The 23,747-nt window shown below is 41.5% G+C and overlaps 1 long non-coding RNA gene across 2 annotated transcripts in view; it reads right to left on the minus strand.

Annotated features, from left to right (window-relative positions):
• Positions 1-9,188, minus strand: part of LOC109491536 — a 62,961-nt gene extending 53,773 nt beyond the window's left edge. For both annotated transcript variants that reach the window (XR_006585545.1, XR_006585546.1), the window contains exon 1: positions 8,949-9,188. This is a non-coding gene — a long non-coding RNA (uncharacterized LOC109491536). The remainder of the gene's footprint in view (positions 1-8,948) is intronic.
• Positions 9,189-23,747: the final 14,559 nt, after the last annotated feature.

Consider the following 23,747-nt stretch of genomic DNA (forward strand, 5'->3'; position numbering starts at 1 on the left):
ACTTCAGATACGAAGCAGAAAAAAGCACTTGAAAAAGTCAGAAAACCAGTGCTTAGCTATTGTTTTGCCAGTTATCAGCACTGTGATTTCAGGCAATACATCAAACTGCAAATCGCAGTCTCCACATCTACAAAAGAAGACAGTGGATCAAATGGTCTATAACTTTCTTTCCAGCTTTAACGTGTTGTGATTATACCCCAAGAACAAACGTGCATATGTATTCTTTAAAGTGTACAGCAATTTTATAACCTTTCTGAATTCGCCCTTGATATTAGGTCACTTGGTGATCTTTCAAAGGATTATAACTGCCAATTCGTGGTTATACAAGTCCATGGAAGGAAGCAATGTCATTCTTGATACAAAAATCAGGTATATTTCACCTCCGAAAGTAGTATTTTAACTCTTTTACCCTCTTGACTACAACTAGCCAGGATTTCTAACTAAGTGGAATTCAGAAAGACAGACCAAAACGAGATGAGTCACCAACTCCAGGGCAAAGGAGGGATGCAGACATCAGGGCATCAAAAATGTTAAGAGACGAAGGGGTGGGGGATGAGGCAGCTCACACTTACGCGATTAACTTAATTCTAGTGGCTTAAATTCGATCCGTTTGAAAGACTGATTTGTATGGGTCATAATCCAACTTTGGAATAGAAGCTTTCTCATATTTTTGCTACAATATAAAACAGATTGTAGGTGTTTACTAAACAGTCCTTGCAACTTGGCAAAATCTGCCAAAACGTAAAATGTATATGACCTTTGATTCAACAGCTCTATTTCTTCAACTCTATTCAATGGAAATATTGGCACACAGAGACAGAGAGATGTGTCCAAGGGTGTTCACTGCAGGATGGCTTGTCCTGGAGAAAAATGGGAGACAGCCTAAATAAATGACCCACAGCAAGGCAGCGGTCATGTCCACTGCACGTTCATTTTATCTTGAAGTAATTTCAGACTTCAAGGAAAGTTGCAAAAACAGCACAGTGAATTCTCCAAATGTCAACATTTTATCACAGTTCCTTAATCCTCTCTCCTTCCCTCCTCTCTCTTCTCTCTCTCTCCACACACACACACACACACACACACACACACGTGCACGCACCTTTGTTATATACAACAAAATTTAAAAACTGTTTTTCTCTTGGGCCCAAGACTAGGCAGTCCATTTACTTGTCAAATATCTTGAGTCCCCTTTAATCTGGAATAGTCCCTTGGTCTTCCTTTGTCTTTCATGACTTTGACATTTCTAAAGAGTACGAGCCAGTTGTTTTGTAGAATGCCCCGCAATTTGAGTATGGCTGATATTTCCTCATGATTAGATTATGTGGAAATTTTCATTTTAATAAATATATTTATAATGACATGGTAGACCTCAGAATATTCTGCTAATGGAAAAGGGACCATGTTGTCATGGTCACAGTAGGAAACAGATGGCCCATTCAAAGGATTTAACTAAAATTATTTTAATGAAGGGGCTCCTTTCAGAGGTGTGGACAAGGTTAAAGGAACAAGAAAGGGTAAAGGGAAGCAACATGAGATGGTAATACACCCTGGGATTAGCAGGAATGGGAGGCTTTACCAGCCTTGAGCTGAAGGAGCAAGAGAGCTAAGGAAGGACTTCAGCCACAGAGGAACATGGATCAGGAGACAGGGTCAAAGTTTTAAATATCCCAGTTTCCTTCCTTACCACTCTCCAGTCAACTACTAGTGTCTCTTTTAACCAGAACCAACCAAAAGCAAGAGGACCAGAGAGCCAAAGTAATGCAATCCAGTGGTGTCTAGGTGGCTCAGTCGGTTGAGAGTCCGACTTTGGCTCAGGTCATGATCTCGCAGCTCATGAGTTCAAGCCCTACCTCAGGCTCAGTGCTGATAGCTCATAGCCTGGAGCCTGCTTCAGATTCTGTGTCCCCCTCTATTTCTGCCCCTTCCCTGCTCATTCTCTGTCTGTCTCTCAAAAATAAATAAAATTTTAAAAAAAGTTTTAAAAAGTAATGCAATCCATAGAAGTCAGCTTTCCAGGGCAACAGCAGGACAGAGAAAGGTAAAGAACATTCTTGGGCAGAGGGACAAATAGAGAACAACCAGAACAAGGAGCAAGTTCTTAGAGTCTAAGGATATGAAACAAGATGTCAACTTGGATTTTTCTCATGGTGCAAAATTTCGACTAAGGGTCAGGGCTGAAAATAGAAGGCATTAAGCACTTCATGTTTTATGTGCACAAAGCAGTCAAAACTGGGGTCACCCTCCTTCCCACAGACGTGGCAGAAAGAAGCAAACATGTAGAACATGTCCCAGCACCACATGACCCTCCTCCAGTCTACATAAAAAGAGAAATGAGGGGGGAGGGGGTCACCAGCCTCAGAAAAGCAATTCATGGCAAGAGTCTATTCCTTCAGCTCCCTTCGGGAGCTCCTCCCCCTCTTGTCCCCTCCCCCAGGACAAGATAGACTATTTCTAGTGAGGCTCCAAGAAAATTGTTTGTAAAGATTGGGTGACTGCAAGAAGAGATTGGCATGCAATCCTTATCTGCATGCCTGGTAGGCCAGCAAATCTAATAATTTGCTCCATGCTCCCCGCATAGGAGAAGAGAATTGGAGAGAGATGGCAAGTGGCCAGCGGCAGGGGGTACCAGGTAGAGAGAAAGTCAGAACTGCCCCCATTCCCATCAAGTACTCAATTTCTGACAGAGATAGAAGAAGGGATCCTACACGTATCTGGAAGCTTTAGAGATAGTGCTGGCAAGCAGTTGAGACTGAAAGAGGTCTTCATTGAACTGCCAGGGTTGGGTATTGCATGGGGACAGAGGTGCAGCCCATTAAAGAATGGATGCCATCCTTGGCTGGAAGAAGTGTCTAAATATGACAAAGGGCTACTGATGCCCACCACTGCTGAATGGAAGCAAGCCTCTCTTGCAAGGGCCATATTGATACTTCCACTGCCTTCTTTTAGCTCATAAAGGCTAAAAGGCTACAAGCAAGCTCCCCACCCCCTCTCTCCCGCAGAGCCAGCAGCTGGAGCCACACACAGATCTGGCCGTCACTGGAGCTGGGAGAAGGAGACTCTCTCTGAATTGCATTTAAGACTGAAGTTTTTAAAAATATATAATCACAAATATTGAAATGAAATCATTCTAATAACTGAAAGTAACAGGAAAGTTATGCAAAGGGACTGAAATTTCATTAAGGAACCTGTATACCACCCAACAAGAAAGGGAAGTTTAAAATATCACTGGTGGGGGAAGGTCATTTTTTGAAAATTCAGTCATTTCAGAAAATTTCATATGTATGTTCCAGTGAATTGTGCCCCTCTACAATTACCTTCATACTTTCAAAGCCATATACATGTGTGCAAAGAAAAAAGTTTGTTGGGGGCGCCTGGGTGACCCAGTCGGTTGAGCATCCAACTCTTGATATCAGCTCAGGTTGCAGTCTCACGGTTGTGAGATCAAGTCCCACATCAGACTCTGTGCTGAGCGTGGAGCCTGCTAGGAATTCTCTCTCTCTCTCTCTCTCTCTCTCTCTCTCTCTTTTCTCTCTCTCCCCTTCAACCCCTTCCTGCCCCTCTCCCCCAGTCATGTGCACTCTTTCTAAAATTTAAAAATGAAAAGTTTATTGGGCCACGTATCAAATTGTTAATAGTAACTACCTATGTGAAAGAAAGTGAGATTTTGGAAAGTGGCAGGATTGAAGATAAATCACCTGTCTTCTTTGGTGTTTGAAACCTAAACTCAGCATGTATTTGTGTATTAGGTGTGGAATTATTACAAGGGGGAAATGTTTTCTTGCATATTCTCTAGGAGGCACTGTCAACTTCTCAGGTGTTAGTAATGGATCGCGAGGATCACAGAGGATGATACATGCAAAGTCTTGGTCGTAAGACCTGGCACAGGAGATGCTCACTTCATTCCCTCTCCTTCACCCTCCCACCGCACCTCTGCCATTAGGAATTTACACCAAGCATGATAGCCCAATCATCATTTTCTGTTTAAAAAGAAAACGCTATACATATTGCAAATGCAATTACTACCTCATTCTTCATCTTCTTTTTAAAAACCAGCACTAAATATGATCTTTACCAATGAACTTAGCTCTTTTTTTCAGGGTGTTCGATAGCTTTATACTTAATTCTTCTTGGGTTCCTTTTTCAGTCCTCAAAAATGTGTTTTCCACTTACCATGAACACAGGAATGTTCAACTTCTGCTTAGTTCTGTGGGACCTATATCCAGATCAACCTCTCCTGCAGAGCACCTCTAATGTGCCTCTCAGAAAAGCACACATGCAGTCCTGAAAGTGAGAATGAGCCAGAAAGCCTCAGCAACTTCTCCCTGTATTATTCTCTCCCATTACCTCATCGGCTTCCACCTGCTCCCGTTCCTGGCTCACATCCGGATCTCATCTCTAGTACTTGCCCTGCTGAGCTGGCGATGCCACAAATAACTCCCAGCATCCCATCGTTGGTTCAGTCTACACACACCTACAAGGGCTTACTATGTATTAGGGCTATATTTGGGGTCGAATAAAATACAGCCCCGTTGGCCACACACCAAAGCCACAACCTTCCCTTTGTCTACCAGTCCCAGGTCAGCCAAGTCCTCTATGCCGAGCTTAGCACGAGTATCATCTCTGTGGTTCTTTATAATTTCAAAAGTGATTACCATGATGATGTGTGCTGTTTATACTTCAATGTGCTTGGCAAAAAAAAAAAAAAATCTAAGCTACAGTTCTGCCGGTGATAACCTACCTCTCTGGGTCATAAAATGTTAACAGAGTAACCTTAATTTTATGAGCAGTGAAAGTCGTTAACAGTCATTTTTAAAAGACATTAATTTAACATAACAAAACCAGACTGGACAAGACTATGGTATGGGCTTAAGTCCACTTTGCAGGTGAACTTCTCCAGCGTAGACAAAGATTCTCATGCGTTGTGAATGTGACACAAACTTTACCTTTCTGTTACTGTACTGCCTGTAACTCTAACCTCCCTGGAAGACTGCAAAACAGGTTAGGGATGTTAGTTTGAAATTCCTGATTTACGGGGATTGTCCCGGCGCTCTGCTTATTTGTGCTTAAATGAAGTTCATATTACTTTAACAATCCAGATGTGAGCACATCCTTAACTTTGCATTAATTCCTCTCTTACCAAAATAAAGCTTTTGGTAGCATTGGTTCTGCATTTAGCTTCTTGTATTTGAGGAGAAAAGAAACAAAATTTCAAAGAAAACAGAATTGAGTGGTAGAAGATAAGGGAAATTAAAAAACTCATGGCATGTGAAACTTACCTCAGTCTGGCTTTTGGGATCAACTCAAATACTGCGTTTGCTAGGAGAATATCATAGGGCATCTTTAGAATCATGTTGTAATAAATTCAATATTCAAATTCAGTATTTCAAAATCTTGGATAGCATGTTTTCTGGATTTTTTTGAATAATAAATAGATCACCCAAAATAAAAGAAATATAATCTGCTATCATGTGGGCTTACAACTAGAACCAAAAAGCTTCTATTTAGATAGGGTGTTATGGCAGGTGAATCTGATTTGTTTTAAAACCACCGCTCCTTTGGAATCTTTAAAACCTGTTCCCTCCATTCCCTGCTCTGCGTGAAACTCCTTATCCCCGCTTCCTCCCTCCCTCTCAAATCACATTCCTTTTAAGTATGAACTCACTCAGCTGTTATCCCTCGAGCAACTTCACACCAAACTATTCTTTAACAATATTTCAATCCAGCCAGAACCAAATTTCAAGAGAAGGAATGTGACTTCAAGCCAGAACCTTGTCTTTTTATAGAACAGACTAGAATCCACAGCTATTTGACTTGTACTGTACATAGCGTGTAGCCAATGTCATGTGCATGAGAGCTTATTAAGACAATTTGATGATGAAATACCCTCCCTGGGCAAGAAAGCCACAAGGAAATTCCAGAGAAAGGAGCGGGGCCAAATCCTGCAACAAATTTAATTTAGCCTGCCAAATCATAACATGTAATTGATAATAGCGAGCAGAAAAAAAAAAAAAAAAAAAAAGGACAGAAGTTAATCCTTAGGCACTGCACTTATGATATTCAATTATAGCATGGAAAATACATATAATAAAATAGACCAGAAGATTAATGCTTATAAATCTGTTAGCCTTTTCAACACCTATTCCACTTAACCTAATACACCTGGTAAGGTAGCAAATAGAGGCCCTGATTCATTATAGTTTAAATGACAAACATAACGTCCTGCAAAATTATGCGTTAACAAAGACAGGTGGCCATTTTAACATTCACAGAATTAATATACAAGCTACTGCTTCTTTTGACCCTCAAGAAAAGATACCTTGGTTTGGAACAATCACTTATTGACTGCATCCCTAATTAATAACTTCTAAGAAATTACAGGAAACAAGACAAGTCCCAAAAGAACAAAAAAAGATGGGAGCCTGCCAGATATGGTTCTAAACTTTCCGGTGCAGTAGGAGTTGGATTCCACAAACTCTAGACAAGTACTGTCCAATGGAAATAGTATAGCCACATTTCAAAATACTAAAAGAATCAGGTGAAATTCATTTTAATAGTACATTTTATTTAACTCAGTATATCAAAACGATTATCATCTCTTCATGTAATAAACATAAAAAAATTATTCACACATTATTTTAAGTATCTTTTGTGTGTATACTACATTGTAATTAGGACAGGCCATATTTCAAGTGCTCTGTAGCCACGTGTGGCTCTCGGCTAATATCGGGCTGTGCGGCTCCTGACCTATAAGCCACTGACCCCAGCACAATCTGGAACCTGATTGTACCTTGGCACAGCCTGAGGCAAAAGCCTGTGTACTACGACTCTATTAAAGGAGCAATCCCATGAAGTGGAAAAGAGGCCAGGGCAGAGAAGGAAGGCCACTGAGTTGGCCACTGTGTGGAAACAAGGGCAGTTGTTCCACCTCCCACCACCATCTTCGGAGACGCATAAGCTAGTACGGCTCAGCAGAAGGCAGGATTTATCAACTCACTTCCCTCTCACTTTTTCCAAAACTTGCTTCACAGGACATTAACTCCCCCACACTTTCAGGTCGCATATAACACGATCCCAGTTCGGCATCTCACACCTCTGGGGCTTTGGGGAAAGCCCAGAGCGGCAAGCAAATACCACACAGCAGGGACAGGAAGCAGGGCACTGTTCAGTTGTGCCCACGTGAAGCTAGTTGCCATAGCAGCTGGGGAAAACAAGGGGCCAAGGACCCCAGGGACAGGAGTGTAGTGAGGATGTGAGGTGGTGGGTAAGAAATGTCTGACACAACTGAAAAACTAATGTAGAAATGACTAAGAGTCACCACTGGTGCACCCAGACTGAGTCACATCAAACTACATTTAGGCTATGGCTTGTTTAAGACACCAGATGGGTAGATCATGTTTTGACTTGTCTGGATCTTTATATTGGCCGTCTAATTTTCAAGTCTAGTGTGCCTTTAATTCCTTCCTACTAACCAAACTCTGCCCTGGGTACTCCCCAAAGTTAAGATCTATAGCGAAGGAATTTAAAGGCCAGCAGCCTAATAACCTATGTCCTAGGAGCCTTACCCTGACTCTTCTCTGCTCCTAGGTACCAGTTCTCACGACTGGACTCCTGCACTGTTACTTAATGCCTATCCCTTTCCCCTATTTTCTTCCTCCTTCCCAAGGTGCTGGAAATCAGCGTCTGCCAGCTTCCATCTGCCTGAGGCTGGGCCTGTTCTACCTGCCTCCTTCCCTCCATTGCTTCGTATTTCTTAAATCTGTTTCCCAGAGCACTGATCTGCCTAGAAGCCAGATGACCTGCCTCATTGGATCTTCCTGGAAGACCCCCTGGTGTGTCCCTATCACCCTCATCTCTACAAAGGACCCTCCTTCAGCATTGCTGGACTTCCCAGGGCACCTGCAGCTTGATCTATCCACCACCTCCACCCTCCCCACCCTGTACGCCTCTACTATTCATTCTACCTTAAAAGGACATCTGTTCTCCAGAGTGCAAAGATCAGTCCTTTGGCCTTTCCCAGCTAGGGCTTTCTCATGGGGCTTCTGCTCACCATCCTGCAATTTGCATACCCCTTCCCCTGGACACACACAACCCTGTGCCAGGGTTCATGGCTTGGTGAGCAGAAACTCCCTTGTGCAAGTTACCACTTGCCCAACTTCACATTTGGCTTCACTTTTGCTGCCTGAAGCACATTTCCCCCAAACGCTTTCGAAAACTTTCTGCTTCTCGTCTCTTCTTAAACATTCTCCCTCAGAGAGGCTCTCTCTCTCTAGCCATCCATTCCAAAGTAGGCCCTTGTTTCCATCTCACGTTACCCCCAAAGCACTTGTCATAATTTATATATTATATATCCATTTGCTTACTTGTCCTCCTCTTCAGACTATAAGCTCCATTGAAGCTGAAATTACTAATGTGTATCCGGCCCCCTTCATAGAGCCAAAATAAGTATTTGTTGAATGAAAGAAGAAATGAATGATCTATTTATCTAGCAAGCAAGCTCCTTATGTTAAAAATCAAGGGAGGGGCGCCTGGGTGGCGCAGTCGGTTAAGCGTCCGACTTCAGCCAGGTCACGATCTCGCCCTCCGTGAGTTCGAGCCCCGCGTCGGGCTCTGGGCTGATGGCTCGGAGCCTGGAGCCTGTTTCCGATTCTGTGTCTCCCTCTCTCTCTGCCCCTCCCCCGTTCATGCTCTGTCTCTCTCTGTCCCAAAAATAAATAAAAACGTTGAAAAAAAAATTAAAAACAAAAAAACAAAAAAAAAAATCAAGGGAATGGCACAGATCGGGGATTGGGATCACAAAGGAGTCAGACAGGTAACATAATACATGAACCACTGGTTAACAGCACTAAAAAGTGGCACGGTTTGGGGCACACTACAAAAAGTCCCTACCTCCCAAAGACATTCAAATTCAAATCTCAAGCACACCCTACTGGCCCAACAGAACTCACCCTGGACTAAGTGTTTCGCCAGCAATGCTGGACTTCTTTCCGGCTCCCACAGCTTGTCGGCCAGCTTGTAGACCAAGAATTCAGGACCTGACGGGTACAGTGCTCTCTTTAATCTCTTGTAATAAATAACCTGGTTGGCAAATTAACCTAGAATTTTACTCCCAGGACTTTGCATACAGTCTTCCCCCAATTCCTTTCACATCTATCTTCTCCACCTGCACTTTGCTGATTCCCATTCGTCCTTCCTCAAGAGGCTTGCGTGACCATGCCCGCCCCTCCCCGTCCTGTGTGATCCCATGATGCCCTGCACGCCTATTCACCTGTTTGACTTCCCCACCAGACGTCAATTAAGGGAAAGGTCTGAGACTAGTGCCCTGCTGTGTCTTTGATGCCAGGCACGGTGCTTGGCCTAAATCAGAATTGAAAACATTTACCAAATAAACGATGACTCTGCCATAGAGATTCCTAGCTGGTTGAACCACACGCCCGTAGAAAGCTAAAGAATGGATCCAGATACGGATGCAGGCTCCACCCTATTCAATATCTTTTATGAATAACTCTGCCCCAAACAAGCTCTGCTCTGACATGCGAAGCATGCGAAGCTGGGAAGGCGAGTCCGCGTATTGGGAAATGGCCAAAGGAGAGGAGACAAGAGATGGTGGTTGTAGTGAGCTTAGGTTGAAGCCTCGATTTTGTAAACCAACTTTAAATATTTTCATGAGGCCTGGTGTGCTGGATTTGTGGAAGAGTGTGGGGGAGGAGGTGTGGTTCAAGGTAGGAATGTGCATCTGTTTATTGGATTCACGTGGTGGTGGTTTTACAAGCCCGAGGCTGGAGCGGTTCCAACTGTTTCGCTTTTGCTTTGCCAGAGAGCCTCTAAGAGCCATTTTAAAAGTAGCATTGCTGACAGGACTCTATAAATTAATCTGTGTGTACTTTTCTCACCCAAGGTCTCGATTGATAACACCCTCAGTTAGAATACAGCCTCCTCTTTTTCCTCATCATATGCATATAAATACAACTTGTTCGTGCTCCCCTTTAAACGTACTATTTACTTATTCTTGAATTTGATACCAGAATTGCTAAATGTCTGCTGAAGTTTAGGAGAGTGGAGTTGATATAAATGGGGTCAAGGAACTCACTCACTTTTGGTGTTGGCCAAACTTCTAATGCAGTTTCTAAAATCTACCCAACGGGACCCTTCAAGGCACTGTCATTCCCTAGCGTATTGTCTAATGAATGCCTCCCTCCAGGAATCAAACCTGTTAGTAACTAGCAAAATCCACCATTAATGCTTGCTCTAGGAAATTATAAAATTTGCGATGCTGTATGAGTATAGCCTTATTTAATTCTCACAGCAGCCTGCTGAGATGTGGGTACTTGTAGCAGGCCATGTAGGCACCCCACATATCCACTACACCCCCGTCGTCAATTCTCCAGAGAAGGGAGGAGACTGGAAATGGAGTTTACAATCGATCATTCCTACATGATGAAGGGTCTGTAAAAATCCCTCAAGTACTGGGTTTAGAAAGCTTCTTGGCTGGTGAACACATCTACCTTCTGCAAAGGTTGACACACTCCAACTCCACAGAGACAAAAGCTCCTGTACTCAGAATCCTTCCGGGCCTCACCCTGTGTATCTCTTCATCTGGCTGTTCATCAGTGTCCTTTATCATATCCTTCATGTGTAAGTGTAAGTAAGTGTTTCCCTGAGTTCTGTGAGCTGTTGTGGCAAATGACCAGCTCCAGGGAGGGGGCTGTGGGAACCTCTTTTGTAACCACATCACACAGAGGTCGTGGGTAACCCGGGAACTCTTCGCTTGCTATTGGTATTTGAAGTTGTGGGCAGTCTTGTGGGAGGAGCCCTTGATCTATGGGGTCTGCACTAACTCTGGCATGTCAGAATTAAATTGAATTAAACTGGGCACATCCATCTGATGTCACACGGAATTGCTTGGTGTGTGTGTGGGGGGGGGGAAGACCCACATATTCAGTGTCATGTGTATTTTGTGTGTGTGAATAAAGGAAGACTCACAAGAGAGTTTTTCCTATACACACCTAGTGATTTTCACCTACTAAATTCACACACTTGTTTAATCTTCTCCTTTGAGTGTGGGCTAAACTCATTGACTCACTTCTGTCACATAGAACACAGCAGAAGTGATGAGATATCACCTCCAAGATAAGGTTAGAAAAGGCTATGGCTTCCATTATGGAGGCTTGTCTCACTTGCTCTCTCATTCTCTCTTGGATCTTGCCATGTGTCACAGACTGAAGTGTGTCTCTGCCGAAGTCCATATGTTAAAGACCTGCCCCCCAGTGTGGCGGTATTTGGAGATGGGGTCTCTAGAGAAGTCATTAAGGCCAAATGATAATACAAGGGCTGGTGTCCTTATAAGAAGAGGAAGAGACATCATATATCTCTCTCTCTCCACACATGCACAGAATAAAGACCACGTAAGGACACAGTGAGAAGGCACCATCTAAAACCCATAAAGAGAGTTTTCAGCAGAAGCTAAAACTGCCAACGTCTTAACTTTGGACTTCTAGCCTCCGTAACTGTGAGAAAATAAATGTCTGGCATTTAAGCCACCCAGTGTGTGGTGTTTTGTTATGGCAGCTTGAGTGGACCAATACACCATGTCATGAGGTAGTCCTGCGGACAGTCTCATTTGGCAAGGAACCAAAGCTTTTCGAACCACCACTGAGTGAATTTGGAAGCAGATTTCGTCAAAGCTTCAAATAAGACCACAGTTCTAGCTGACAGTTTGACTGTCACCTTGAGCCAGAAGCACACAGCTAAGCTGCACCCAGATTCCTGACACACAGAGACTGTTTGTTGTCATAAGCTACTAAGATCTGGTGGTAATTTGTTATGCAACAATAGATAACTAATACATGGAAGTAACAAACAGTGTCAAGAGATTAGGTAGATAAAGTGGCTAACCAGAGAGTCAGCCCCAAGTGCATTGCCAAAAAAAGGTGTCAGAGCAGGGAATTGGGAATTCCAGCGTGCAAATCAAATAAAATAGAGATAAGGAGGCAAAAGCAAGAAACAGACAACTAGCCAGGCAAATGAGAAGCCATCTTTGTAAATTCTTACAAAATTCTTTGTAAAGAAAGAGGGTCCCAGGCTGGGGTTGGATTTGTCCATGCTTCACACTGAAAGGTTTACTTCCAATATCCATAACAAATAGGTAAGATGGTGTCTTAGTTTGGGTCACCCCAGAAGCACACTTTGAGATGAGGATTCAATTAAAAGTAGTTGATTTGGAGGTGATCCAAGAAAAACACCACTAGTGGAGAAGGGAAGTGTCATAGTCTGTTCAGTCAATGCCATAGTCTGTTCAGGCTGCTATGACAAATCACCATGACCTGGATGGCTTATAAACAACAAACATATATTCTCCATAGTCCTGGAGGCTAGTCCAAGATAAAGGCACAGGCAACTTTGGTCTGGTGAGGGCCTCCTTTCTGGTTCCTAGATGGTGCCTTCTAGCTATCACTCACATGGCAGAAGGGGTTAGGAAGCCCTATGTGTTGTCTTTTACAAGTGCACTAATCCCATTCACATGGACTCCAGCCTCATGACCTAAGCACCTTCCAAAGGCCCTACCTCCTAATACCATTTCATTGGGCATTGGCTTTTAACATATGAATTTGGGGGTAGGAGGGAAGGTGCACACAAACATTTGGCAAATAGCATCCAATAACGAATATATTAGCACGTGAGTTGTCACTGTGGGCAAGTGAACTTTAATGCCACAGGGGAACTGTGGGAGACAGGGTGGAGCATGCATCTCAGAGTTATCCCTCCCAGGAACATACCCACCAACTTCTGTCTGATATCGGTTGAAGGAGGGGGAGGCCATGAATTCCCAGTACCTGTTGCGTACAAAGACAGACACATGCTAGTCATGAGAAGTTAGCTTGTGTGTGTGGATGTATAAGTGTCAAGAGGATAAGAATGAGACACTGAGAGCCTCTGCTGCATATAAACCCCCTGAAGGAGCCTAAAATTGCTTAGGCAGCAACTACATACAGTCTATCTAAGTGAAATTGTTGAAATTTATTACCATGAAAACCTGTTGAAATGAAGATGGCCATTATGCTTTTTGAGAGATTTGAAAAATAGCATTTAAATTCGGATGAACTCAGTCTTGCTCTTGTATTAAATCTTGATCTGAGTCAGAGACCTTTAAAACGTTACTGGCTTCTCTGAGCCTTAGTTTTCTCACCTGTAAAATAGACACAATAATTCCTACTACAGTTGGTAGTTATGAGATAATTCACTGAGGTTTTTTTTTTTTTAAGTTTAAACCTGCAATGATAATTTAGTGATGGCAACTGTGCCTCAGCAAGGATTGCTTAAACAAAATTAGTAATACCACATAAAGTCAGTATTTGCGTATGCTATAGACTGACTGTCCCCTCCCCACGCCCCACCCCCCGCCTCAAGTTCATATGTTAAGGCCTAACATCCAGTGAGATGGTATTAGGAGGTGAGGCCTCTGGGAGTTGACTGGGTCGTAAGGGTGGAGCCCTTCAAAAAAAAAAGACCTCAGAGAGTTCTCTTGTCCCTTTCGCCGTGTGAGGACACGACAAGAAAACAATTGTTTATGAACCAGGAAACAGGTCTTCAGGAGACACCAAATCTGCTGGCACCTTGACCTTGGACTTCCAAGCATCCAGAACTGTGAGAAACAAGTTCCCATTGTTTCTAAGCCACGAGGTCTATGGCAGTCTGTTGTAGTGGCCCAAATGGAATAACACGGTGTCCTTAGGATAAAAAGGTCAATAATGCCTATCAGTATTGAAATACTTAGTCTATGAGACATTGTACAGGCAAGTATTTCTTACTACTTTCTTTCACATTCCAATGTTAAAGTAACACTAAAAACCTAATGTCGTTTTCAGGCATAGCCAATAAAAATGTGTTATTTCCTCAAACCTGCTTTTTCTATAAAGCTTTCTTTATTAAAGAAATAAACAATATAGAAAAGAAATAAACAATCAAAATGGTGAGGGGTGCCTGGGTGGCTCAGTCAGTTAAGCATCTGACTTTTGATTTCGGCTCAGGTCATGATCTCATGATCTCATGGTCGTGAACTTGAGGCCCATCTTTTGGCTCTGCACAGACAGTGCTGAGCCTGCTTGGGATTCTCTCTCTCTCTCTCTCTCTCTCTCTCTCTCTGTCCCTCCCCACTCACTCTCTCTCTCTTCTTTCTCTGTCTCTCTCTCTCTCAAAAATAAAGAAAGAGAGAGAGAGCATGCGACAGAGACGTTTGCTTCTGGAAAAATCAGAGCTGGAGAAAAAATTTAAATTCATGAAAAATTGCCAACAAGCAAAGCAGGGCTAATTGGCCAAAAATAAATAAACTAACTCCAAATATGTGAGAAATGAACAGAAACACAGAACATTCCTGTAAGTATCCCAGGGTTCATAAAAATAGCTGAAAACCTCTAAAAGTCTCTGTTAAACAGACACAAATATTTAAGGTCACACTAGAATTGGCAACACTGGGGTGCTGGGTGGCTCAGTTGGTTAGGCACCCAACTCTTGATTTAGGCTCAGGTTGTGATCTCACACTTTGTGAGATCAAGGCTCGTGTCCAGCTCTGCACTGACAGTGTGAACCTGCTTGAGATTCTCTGTCCCCCTCTCTCCCTGCCCCTCCCTTGCGCTCTCTCTCTCTCTCTCTTTAAATTTATTCATTTAAATAAAAAAGTAAATAAATAAGTCAAATTGGCAATGCTATCACCACAATGCACAAAATTACCAATATGTGACAAACTTCTATGATTGGAAATATTTATATTTGACCGATTTTTGTTTCAGTCAATTGCCTTATAACCTCTACTATAACCCAACACAAGGCAGATATTTGAGAAATTTTAGCTGCCCTGTATTTATCAGTATGCCTTTGGCATTTAAAAAAAAAATTTAATGTTTATTTTGCAGAGGTGGGGGAGGGGCAGAGAGAGAGGGAGACACAGAATCTGAAGCAGGATCCAGGTTTTGAGCTGTCAGCACAGAGCACGAGGGAGGGCCCAAACCCACAAACCACGAGATCATGACCTGAGTCGAAGTCAGAGGCTTAACCAACTAAGCCACCCAGGCTCCCCTGTCTTTGGCATTATTAAAGGAAGAAAATGCTAACAAAGGTTTCTGAGACCCACCTTCAAGCCCAAACCATCTCCAAAAAAGGCCCTAAAAAACCCAGTTATGGGAAATCGAACAGGAGGTTGTTTGTGAAGTGCTTTGGGGTTTTTTATGCAAGAAAAGTGTAAGGAAGATGTAGACATTGGAGGAAGCTGACCAATGCATCAAACTGGACAGTGGTCTAAATAGTCTAGGTTGCACCTCCCAAAATAATAAGGTGTAGGAGGCCCAGAAGCAGTGCTTGGAATAGGCTGACAAAATGGAATGGCTCAGAAGCTACATCTGTGAATGCTAAGTATCTAGTGAGGCATTCTTTTTACTAAACCAGACAAAAGCCAGAGATGAATCCTTACTGTGGTCAGAAAAAGCTGTCCAAAGCCCACCAGAAGCCTCTGATCTCTAACACATGTATAACCCCGCAATGGACAAGGATGACTCAACAGTCCAAAACAACTCAGTGAAACTATGTCTTTAGGAAGATTCCTTGTACATGGACTTTGTATTCACCAGACTTTATTGATTTTTCCCAAAGAACTTATCACTAAGAACAATATACATTGACCAGGGAATGTAAACATTCTGGTTTTAATGGCATAGATACCCAAAAATATGCATTGCGACTCACATTCCAGTTTACTACGCATCTACTGCTGAATTGAAAGTCACTGGGAATCCACACGTAAAAGTATAAGACACAAATCACTATGCTTTGAGTGTCCTCTTCCATGGCTCCATCCCAGGCTTAGCCTGAAACAACTTGCCAGCCTCACATTCCTACAAACATACTCTGTGCTTGGATGTCAATGGTTACCACCAAACTCTCTGAATCCATTCATCAAATTCTGTTCACATGGTTAAAGGCAATTCTGTTTGGGGAGTTGCTAAGCAGCTTTGTCTCTTTCCTGGAGATCCATGATTAGTTGTTAAATGTCTTAGTCTTGTCGGCTCCACCGTTGCTGGGGAGGTGAGCTGCCCGTTGTTAGGCAGTGGGGCAATCAACAGCTTTACCTCTGACAACAGCTGTACCACCTTCATCTGGGGAAGCCATTGCCACCGAGCCATTGAGAGATAGTGCTGGGGGGGGGGGGGGGGGGGACTGTTAATTTGGCTCAGTGTCTCTCTTGGCCAGAGTGATTTTATTTGGAAATCTATTTGATCTAGGTTTAGAGAAGGTCTCTGCCTTCATAAAGAATGAACAACGGCCTTATATCAGGGGCTCCAGGCCAACAGGTTAGAACTTGCAGAGCACTAAGGGCTTGCCCAGTCTTCAGGCGGACAGATTCAACTCTTGGATGATTCAGACGGTGTTTTCCCGATGGCATCCGCCGTCTAGCAAAGTCAGCAGGACCCTGTGTGCCGAGTGGCTAGTCGTGTTTGTTTTGCTGGGCACGAGGAAAAGATTCTAGTCAAAATGTATGACCGGTGACCAAAATATTCATACGGTCTTGGTCCGGACTGCCTCGCGTGAACGGATAATCAAGAATATAAAAAAACATAGCCCAAGCCCTCAGGACCAGATCTTACTTTCAAACAGCGTCCACCCACCACACCAAACCTGCTAGCACACAGCACCATCCTGTATGCGTAAAGCCAAATCAACAGGGTGTCTGGCTGGACACTTCTCCTCAATACACACCCCAGGGCTTGGGAACTGGACGGATGCTTTTAAGCCCAGATCCACCCCTTACAATCCCCGAAACATCGAGCAAGCCACAAATCCCTCTGAGCTCCAGTTTTCTTGTCTATAAAATTGAGAGGATAAGATTAACTTAATAGGTTGTTAGTGAGTCCGTAATACATACCAGCCATTCTTTTAGGTACTAGCCATACAGAAGTGAAACAGAAAATAAACAAAAAGTTCAGCCGTTACGAAGCTTAGATTTTTCTACTCCTCAAAACTGTTCAGAGGAGTAGAAAAAAGAAGAAAACAATTATAATGATAGCAGCACATAGTAAGTGCTTAATGATAGGTCCTCCCACTAACCCCCTCCCTCAGTTTTGTTTCACAGTAAGTGCTATAGAGATGGAAGGAGAAAACATAGTGTGTCACTTCTTTTTCTTTTTTTTTTTCCCCAAATATGATTTTATTTTATTTTTTTCAATATATGAAATTTATTGTCAAATTGGTTTCCATACAACACCCAGTGCTCATCCCAAAAGGTGCTCTCCTCAATACCCATCGCCCAGCCTCTCCTCCCTCCCACCCGCCATCAACCCTCAGTTTGTTCTCAGTTTTTAAGAGTCTCTTATGCTTTGGCTCTCTCCCACTCTAACCTCTTTTTTTTTTTTCCCTTCCCCTCCCCCATGGGTTTCTGTTAAGTTTCTCAGGATATAGTGTGTCATTTCTGAACTGTGTTTGGAAATTAAAAATACAGGGGCACCTGGATGGTTCAGTCGATTAAGCGTCCGACTTGGGCTCAAGTCATGATCTCATGGTTTGTGGGTTCCAGCCCCGCTTTGGGCTCTGTGCTGACAGCTCAGAGCCTGGAGCCTGCTTTGCATTCTGAGTCTCTCTCTCTCTCTCTCTCTCTCTCTGCCCCTCCCCGCTTGTGCTCTCTCTCTCTCTGTTTAAATAAACATTTAAAAAAATTAAAAATACAAACCTCACCTAGGCCAATATTTTTTCAAACTTGAAATTACAAATGAGTTGTAAAATCAATTCAGTGAGTTAAGGCAAGCACTTTTTCTAAGCCAAAAAAAAAATGGAAAGGAATGGAATGGAAATGTAATAAGAATAAGTATTGATTGCTGAAGTTTTTGAGTGTGTGTGTGTGTGTGTGTGTGTGCGTGTACTGGCTCAGGATGTAAAATGCATTTCTGACTATATGTCAAAGGTTTTCAAAAAATTTTTAAAAGCTACTTATCTATATATAATTTTAAAATAAAGGAAAGAAATTTTCTTTTGGCTTTTGTCACTTAACTACTTAACTCCTTACCTGGTATTTACAATGATGACTTCTATAACACTATACATCAAGACAAATTAGGTTTTTTTAGAAAATGAAAGACTATGCTCTAAAATGGAAAACGTTTTGAAAGTCATTTTCTATAGTCCCATATACTTTACTTATTTCCTGGAATGTCCATCCCAGAAGTGGAACAGATGGAATGGGGACAGACAAGGGGTGTATTTGCTCCCTCTAAGCACATTTTCCAATAGTAACACTTTCTCAATAATTTCTAAATTACTATGTTTACATGATGATGCTTAAAACTATCATGAAAAACATTAAAGGAAGATGTAAAAACAAGATTGCATGGCAGGGAAAGAAAGTAGACAAAGACCATCTTTCTCCTCTCCAATCAATGGGCCAAGTCTTACCCAACCCCTCAGACACAGTGAAGAGTCATAACCCCTGCCTACAGAGATACTGACTCTGATTTTCAAACCTTGTCATGTTGCTACCCTAGCTTAGAATAACCCAATCTGCATAAAGGATAATGGTTCTAATTTATTACCACACTTTTCCCGTTAGTTTTATTCTCGTACCACCTTCCCACTTTATTGGGAACTAACCTAAGTTCATTCAGTCGTGAACAACTAGTAGGCTTTTTTTGTAAATATCAGTTGCCTCAAAAAAGCAGATATTATTAATCATTTTTGTGTCTTCTCAGAGTAACATTTTAAATGTATAATATAAAAACCTTAGGGATTAAAAAGAAAGCAAAATATATTGGGAGATGGTTGTTGAAGTATTTTTAAGTACCTGTGATGTAAAGATACACAGAATTCTCTATTAATACATTAAAAATAGGCCTACTAGTGGGTGTCTTATTACTATAATTTCGGGGTAATGATGAAATGACATGTTGAGGTATCTGCAATATTTGTAATAATGTCATGAATAATGTGTCATGAAAATAAATGTGATTTCCGTTAGGACCAAAGGAAGTTAGTAACACCAGGATGTGTTGCAGACATTCTTAATGGAAGGAAATTCTAATTTCAGTTAGAGCAAGAGAGAATAAAAATGTAATACATTTTCATATCCAACACCATGAACATCTTGAGTTCTACCTATGCGAAGTGTCCATAGACTGCAGGTTCAAAGCTCCTTGTTAGAGGTGAAAGGCAGTTCCAGATCTCTCTATAACCTTGCTACAAAATTACAAAGAAGGCAAATGCCTGATGGAATCCTGCCACTTAATTAGCAGGCAATCCCAAGACGATCATGTATCCTGTTCTTTAAACTTGATGAAATCCCAGATTTCATCTTTTTAGAAAGTCTGACAGCACCTTGCAGGAAAGGCTTCCCAAGCCAAATGTGCCAAAATTCAAATACCAGGACTCAACTAACCCTCAAGTAAAGTCAGACAACCAAGAATCTTTCTAATTAGTGACTGAATATAAGACTGCCTAAACACACACACATACACACAAGACTTCCTAGGAATCATACTCAAGGCACTTTTCAGGGCTGCTGCATACAGTTGTGTTGGTTGAGCACTGTGTAATCCTGTAACCAAATGCAGTGACCATGCCATTTCTAAGGATACAGATGCTAGGCTCTCTCATTCTTATGCCTGTTCCAAGAAGCAATGCTCAAACTATTTAATATTTTAAAAACTACGTATTACCCAATCAGAATAGATGCTGATTAAAAACAACCAGTATAGGGGCGCCTGGGTGGCTCAGTCGGTTAAGCGTCTGACTTCAGCTCAGGTCATGATCTCACAGTTTGTGAGTTCGAGCCCCGCATCGGGCTCTGTGCTGACAGCTTGGAGCCTGGAGCCTGCTTGGGATTCTGTATCTCCCTCTCTCTGTTCCTCCCCCACTCACACTCTGTCTCTCTCTGTCTCAAAAATAAATAAAGATTTAAAAAAAATTTAAAAAAAAACACAACCAATATAGGCATAACAATATGTCCTAGATGAATTTTAGCCTTGCCCTGTTCATGCAAGGGTAGGGAGTATCTTCTATACAACCCCTACATCTTGACCACTAAGGTCACCAAAGAAAGTCCATTTCTAACCTGTAATATACTCATTAACAAAGCCTCTTATATTGATCAGAAATCAACATAAGTAAAATACTCACTTAGTGTAGCCAACTCTGGAGCATGACTTCTTGATTAAATACTGGCTAACCACTTCTAGAGGGTGTAATCCAGGAACTTTCTCTGTGTATGGATAAAAATGAACCCAAATGTGTGTGTGTGTGTATGTGTATCAGACTGAATTTTTTCCCAAGTCATGCTGAGTTTTCTCCCAAAGAATTATAGACCAAATACCCAATTATCACTATCTAGGTAAAAACAACTGATTAGTTTATTAACTTGCCAAATTATTTTGGAAACAAGAAAGATCTCTTACACCTACCACTGAAAGGAAATTTTTCAAACTTTATCTTTGAGCTGAGGTGCTTCAGTTATCTTCCATTAAATGATATTTTGCAAGCTTTGGGAAATCTCCAAAGTGTCATGAAGTTTTAAGGAAACTAAATCCAGTAGAGAGATTCTGTCATCTCCATTATGAAGCATGAAGGGATATAGTTAAACAAGCCTGTCTAAAGACTAAAAAGGATCAGAGATCAGAACATGGAAAGCTCATGATGAAAACAGAGCTCTAGAAGAGGATGAAGTTGTTGCTTTTTGAAAGCAATGAGTTGGAACTGTGTGTGAGAGAAGACATTAGTGCAGGACGATTAAAGAAGCATTGGGGAAGACTGAAAAGGAAGGCATTTGGGATAGAGAGAAGGGAGATTTCTACCTTCCTCCTTTAATATCGAAGCAATCTCAAGTGTTCAGACAGCAGTGCACATTCTCCTAGGCTACACCTAATGGAATATAGGCATAAAAAAAAAAAAACCAAATCCAGGATCATGTGAAGAAAATTAGGAAGCTAAATACTTTGCTAACCCAGAAGTCAAAAAATTGCCTGAAAAAAATTCAGTCTAAAGGCTATAAAGACAAAATGGCAGCTACAAAAAGGAGAGCTGTAAACTAAACCAGTTGTTATGCAAAAATAATTTTAAGAATATTTCTAACAGCAGATACACTGAATCATGACCAAAGCAAAGCTGACTAGAGTACGCAGGACTCAACAGGTCATGATTATACTAGAAATACCATTCTCTTTTCTTCTGGGACAAAGCTAGACAACATTTTCCAGCATCCTTGATAGTCTTGTAGGCCATGAGACTTAAATCCGACCAGTCAAGCGAGCGATAAACCTCACTTCAGGTCTGACCCACACAAGCCATTCATGTACACCTCCACACTTTCTCTGGGTTCCTGTAAAACTACATGGAATAAAAGCAGTGTGCAAAAAAATGTGGCTACCTTTCAGTAGGGTAATTATAAGCAAACTTTGTTTGGCTTCTTTCCAAAATTTGTACAATAACCAAACATCTGAAAATATTTTTGTTTTATGATACAGTACATTAATAAACAAATGTATATGTATTAGCTTTTTTAAAGTAAACTATTTCTGGGACACCTGGGTGGTTCAGTCAGTTAAGCAACTGGCTCAGGTCATGATCTCACAGTTCGTGGGTTCAAGCCCCACATCAGGCTCTGCACTGACAGCTCAGAGCCTGGAGCCTGTTTGAGATTATGTGTTTCCCTCTTACTCTCTCTGCTTCACTCCCACTTGTGCGCTCTCTCTCTCTCTCTCTCTCTCTCTCTCTCTCTCAAAAATAAATAAATAAACACTTTTAAAAATGTTTAAAAGTAAACTATCCCCACTTTCTGCGATTACTGCAGATGGTATGGATTCTCGTGTGCTTATTCACTAACATCCAGGAATAATGTCAGCATCTAACAAATGGAGTTTGAAAGAACAAACAGTTTCCGGTGTCCTTAGCATTTTGCTTATTTGTCAGTGCTCCTCTTAAAATGTGACAATCTCAACTAAATAAAAAACTTGACGTAAAAACAAAATACTATACACATCCTCCTCACGGTGCAAAGCACCCTGTGACTATTATGTTCCTTACTATACCTCCAGGCCTATGTTTTTACAAACACGGCTCAAGATTACATTTGAGAAGTTTTGGGTTTTTTACTAGAAGGAATATCACACGGTTGGCTCATATTGATCTTATAATCAACTAAAACTCTTAAGTCTTTTTCACATAATTTGCCATCAAGCTTGATTTCCCTCATCTTGCACTTGCACAACTGATTTTTTGTATCCCCAAATGCTGAACTTTAAATTGATCCTTGTTGAGTTTTATCTTATTTGTTTTGGTTCATTATTGGAGTCTACTGAGATGTCCTTAATCCCTGATTCTGCAATCTTGTGTATTATCTCTCTCTGTATATGTCCTCTAATAACATTATTAACTTCCCAGTCCCTAAAATTGGGGCTAAGACTATTCAATGGATAAGAAACAAGAGGGCAATTTTGCTGAATGCCATTAGAAATCTCATCCAGGCATCAACACTCTTAGGATGTTCAAGCATTATAGAATGTTAAATTTGAAAGGAATCCTCAGACTCATTCAGTACAACTTCTAAGACTTGTCCCATCCCCCACAGCTACTGGTTATTCAACACTTTCATGATTCCATCTTTACAGACAGATGTGCTCATCATTTCCTTCCTACCTCTATTTTACTTTCTTAGAGAAAAGTTTTTCCTTAGAGAACCTACTCTACTCCATCTCTGTAGGAAGTAATCCTAGTTACTGACATTTGATTTTGTCCCCTTCACCTTGGCTGATTGGAATAAGAGGGGGCAACTAACAAAGTGAGAACACATCTAGAAAATAGCATTCATCTATTTATTCAACAAATACTTAATGAGCACCTATTATATACCAAGAACTGTTCTAGGCCTTGCAACGTATCAATGATCAAAATAGACTAAGATTTCTGCCCTTATGGAACTTGCATTCTATCAGAGGAGAAAAATATAGATAATAAATAAAATATATAAATAAATGACATATTTGATAGAAGATAAATACTATGGGGAAAAAGGTAAAGTAGAATGGGATAAAGAGTATTGGGAGTGAGAAGTGCAATTTTAAGTATATTTATTAAGTCTTTTTTGAGAAGGCGACATTTGAGCAGAGACTTGGAGCAGGTGAGCCATGCAAATTTCTATGAAAGGGGCATTTGAGCAGAGGACACAACCCATGCGAAACACTAAGACAAAGGGTACGTGGCATGTTCAAGGAACAAGAAAATCAATGTGGCTGCAGCAGAGTAAATGATTTGGGGAAAAACTAAGAAGTGAGATCAGAGATGTAAGTGAGTCATCATAAGGACTTTCATTCATATGTTGAATGAAAAGAAAAACTATGACATGGTTTTAAACAGAAGAGTGACGTGATATGATTTACATTTTAAAAGGATTACTTTGGCTGCTATATCTAGAAGGAATAAGTAAGATCTGTCAGAATGTTGTTGTGGTAATCTTAGTGAGAGACGGTAACTTGGACCAGGGTGGTAGTAGTGAGAAACGGTAGTGGGAGATCTGGTCAGATTCCACTTTTATTTTGAAGGTGAAATCCACAGTATTTCCTGATGAATTGCCTGTGATTATGAAAGGGAGGAAAGAGTCATGCCAAGGTTTTTGGCCAGAGACACAGCATACTTGGAGTTACTGCCATCAACTCTGATGGGAAAGGCAGGAGATGGACAAGGTTTGGAATGGGAGAGGAAGATCAGAAAGTCTGTTTTGGACAGAT

The sequence above is a fragment of the Felis catus genome, chromosome C2 (assembly GCF_018350175.1).
Source record: "Felis catus isolate Fca126 chromosome C2, F.catus_Fca126_mat1.0, whole genome shotgun sequence".
Classification (NCBI taxonomy): domain Eukaryota; kingdom Metazoa; phylum Chordata; class Mammalia; order Carnivora; family Felidae; genus Felis; species Felis catus.